This window comes from Bombus affinis, unplaced genomic scaffold, assembly GCF_024516045.1.
Source record: "Bombus affinis isolate iyBomAffi1 unplaced genomic scaffold, iyBomAffi1.2 ctg00000200.1, whole genome shotgun sequence".
NCBI lineage: Eukaryota > Metazoa > Arthropoda > Insecta > Hymenoptera > Apidae > Bombus > Bombus affinis.
This window is the reverse complement of record NW_026108904.1, coordinates 62,820-66,633: the sequence shown is the minus strand read 5'-3', so window position 1 is coordinate 66,633 and position 3,814 is coordinate 62,820. Positions and strand designations below refer to the sequence as shown.

The following is a 3,814-nucleotide window of genomic DNA, read 5'->3' as shown; positions in this document are numbered from 1 at the left end:
CTTCTACAAAGTTTCGATTTTTTCGTTGGGACTTTGAAAAATTTCCGTATCGAACACGTTTTTTCGAGTTATCTCGCTTAAAAGTGTTACAAGGTAGGAATATTTTTGCACAAATGGACGTATCTCGACGTTTTACGTCGGGATTAAGCGTTTATTTGGTCGCTGGAACGTTTTCTAGAAACGGAACTATGCGACGGGACGTTGGGACTTTGAAGAAGTTCGGCCGGTGCGAAAAGTCCGAAATGGTTATTTCGAGTTATTTCGTTAAAAAGCGTTATAAGGTATAATTTTTTTGACAGGGATCGTTATATCTCTATTAAATACAATCGGATTAAACATTTTTGTCGAATTTTTTGAAAAATTAGCTTCCGTCGGACTGATACGACTGGGATATTTTTGCAATTTTTTCGTTAATTAATGTTACAAGGTATATATCTTTTTACATATTTCGTGTTATTTTAACGTGTTTTAATCGATTATAAAGTTATTTTTCGTCCATAGTCGATAAAACTGTATGTTTACTGATGCAATTTTTCGGTGAAAAAAAAAATTAATTTTTTGGTAAAAATGCATTTATAATATGTTAATAATGCTTGTGGTAAAATATTTCGATGGTTGGATATCGCCTTTATATAGTAGTTATTGAACGTGCGAGCGACTAAGTTCCAGCGTCCCTTCCGAACGGTACGTTGCTACGGAGGTTTTGCACCATAAGCGCGCGGCCGCTAGCCCGACCGGCGCCGGCCTTCCGGCCGGCCCCTTGGTATCTATAAGAGAAGCGTCGAGCCGGACGGTTCGGTCGGAACAGCGCTGGGCGCGTGGCTATTCTACGGCCTCGGTTGAGAATTCAGTCACCGCTCCTCGAGTCTTAGTGTATTTTACGCTATTTCTCGACTGTTCCTCCGTTCTCGTACTGGTTTTTTCTCTACACTGCTGCGCCGCGGGTCGAAGTCTAGGACGTAATGACCGTTAACGTGGCAAGCTTCCCCTTAGTCGGGAAGCTGGTGACCTGTGTGCACGTATTTGACAAAAGTTGGATGCGTGTGTGCTTGTACTTACGGAGTAGCCATTCTTGCAGAGACCATCGGTTGTAAGCTATTTGTAGCTGCACGATGGTCCTTTTGGCGTTCTGTAGAGTGCGTTATCTTCTGGTAACGCGTCTCTACAGAGGTGTTGAAGCTTATAAAAGAATATTCTTACGGTATGTCCAGCATGCGTATACGTGCTTTACCGCTAAGTTATATTCTACGAGAGAAGTTGGAGGAGAAAAGTTACAAACAGAAATAATTCTGTGAAGTATGAATCTTTGTATCGATATATGATGGTGAGAGAGGAGGAGAATTAAAGTGGCTGAGTGACGTTGTTACTGAACCATGGAACGTTGCTCTCTAAGTCATATTACATATATATATAAAATGAAAAGTCTCGTCGTACGGTGCTTACGTCCCACCTACGACACAGAGAGAACTTTTAAACGAAAATGCTGGTTTTTGGGAATATATTATAAGATCCCTGGTTGATCCTGCCAGTAGTCATATGCTTGTCTCAAAGATTAAGCCATGCATGTCTCAGTACATGCCGCATTAAGGTGAAACCGCGAATGGCTCATTAAATCAGTTATGGTTTCTTAGATCATACCTACATTTACTTGGATAACTGTGGTAATTCTAGAGCTAATACATGCAAACAGATTCCGACCAGAGATGGTAGGAATGCTTTTATTAGATCAAAACCAATCGGTGGCGGATGGCTCGTCTGTCCGTCCATCGTTTGTTTTGGTGACTCTGAATAACTTTGTGCTGATCGCATGGTCATCTAGCACCGGCGACGCATCTTTCAAATGTCTGCCTTATCAACTGTCGATGGTAGGTTCTGCGCCTACCATGGTTGTAACGGGTAACGGGGAATCAGGGTTCGATTCCGGAGAGGGAGCCTGAGAAACAGCTACCACATCCAAGGAAGGCAGCAGGCGCGCAAATTACCCACTCCCGGCACGGGGAGGTAGTGACGAAAAATAACGATACGGGACTCATCCGAGGCCCCGTAATCGGAATGAGTACACTTTAAATCCTTTAACGAGGACCAATTGGAGGGCAAGTCTGGTGCCAGCAGCCGCGGTAATTCCAGCTCCAATAGCGTATATTAAAGTTGTTGCGGTTAAAAAGCTCGTAGTTGAATCTGTGTGTCACAGTGTCGGTTCACCGCTCGCGGTGTTTAACTGGCATTATGTGGTACGTCCTATCGGTGGGCTTAGCTCCTCGCGGGCGGTCCAACTAATATCCCATCGCGGTGCTCTTCACTGAGTGTCGAGGTGGGCCGATACGTTTACTTTGAACAAATTAGAGTGCTTAAAGCAGGCTACCTTCGCCTGAATACTGTGTGCATGGAATAATGGAATAGGACCTCGGTTCTATTTTGTTGGTTTTCGGAGCCCCGAGGTAATGATTAATAGGGACAGATGGGGGCATTCGTATTGCGACGTTAGAGGTGAAATTCTTGGATCGTCGCAAGACGGACAGAAGCGAAAGCATTTGCCAAAAATGTTTTCATTAATCAAGAACGAAAGTTAGAGGTTCGAAGGCGATCAGATACCGCCCTAGTTCTAACCATAAACGATGCCAGCCAGCGATCCGCCGAAGTTCCTCCGATGACTCGGCGGGCAGCTTCCGGGAAACCAAAGCTTTTGGGTTCCGGGGGAAGTATGGTTGCAAAGCTGAAACTTAAAGGAATTGACGGAAGGGCACCACCAGGAGTGGAGCCTGCGGCTTAATTTGACTCAACACGGGAAACCTCACCAGGCCCGGACACCGGAAGGATTGACAGATTGATAGCTCTTTCTTGATTCGGTGGGTGGTGGTGCATGGCCGTTCTTAGTTGGTGGAGCGATTTGTCTGGTTAATTCCGATAACGAACGAGACTCTAGCCTGCTAAATAGACGTAACTTATGGTATCTCGAAGGCCCCCGGCTTCGGTCGGTGGGTTTTTACTACCAACGTACAAACAAATCTTCTTAGAGGAACAGGCGGCTTCTAGCCGCACGAGATTGAGCAATAACAGGTCTGTGATGCCCTTAGATGTTCTGGGCCGCACGCGCGCTACACTGAAGGAATCAGCGTGTTTTCCCTGGCCGAAAGGCCCGGGTAACCCGCTGAACCTCCTTCGTGCTAGGGATTGGGGCTTGCAATTATTCCCCATGAACGAGGAATTCCCAGTAAGCGCGAGTCATAAGCTCGCGTTGATTACGTCCCTGCCCTTTGTACACACCGCCCGTCGCTACTACCGATTGAATGATTTAGTGAGGTCTTCGGACTGGTGCGCGGCCAATGTGATAAGCATTGCCGATGTTACCGGGAAGATGACCAAACTTGATCATTTAGAGGAAGTAAAAGTCGTAACAAGGTTTCCGTAGGTGAACCTGCGGAAGGATCATTAACGATATAACACAAAAACTTAAAGAATTTGACTTGAACACTTGAAAAATACGAAACTGTATAAGTCGGTAAGGAGCCGTACTCCTCCTATATCGACGAACCAAAGTATATACGACGTATCAACAAGCTATATACTTTAACAAAGAACAGTTAAATTCGCCCGGAGCGTGGCTTACTCCGTTGGCAAAATGATGAAAAGACATAAGGAGGAGACGACCCTCCAGCTACGAAACTATATGAAGAGAAGGTGGCACTCTCTCTCGATCATCGGGATGAAGAGATACATATATATATATATATATACATACATAAACGAATTCGAGGCGCCTGCGTGAGGTCGTACACAGAAAGACCCGCCGTCTGCGAATATTATGATTTTATAA

General features: G+C 45.1%; 1 non-coding gene across 1 annotated transcript; it reads left to right on the top strand.

The window, feature by feature from the left end:
- The first annotated feature begins 1,509 nt into the window (after positions 1–1,509).
- LOC126927687 (small subunit ribosomal RNA) lies at positions 1,510–3,432 on the top strand. The gene has a single exon (XR_007715777.1). It is a non-coding gene; the product is annotated as a small subunit ribosomal RNA (ribosomal RNA).
- Positions 3,433–3,814: the final 382 nt, after the last annotated feature.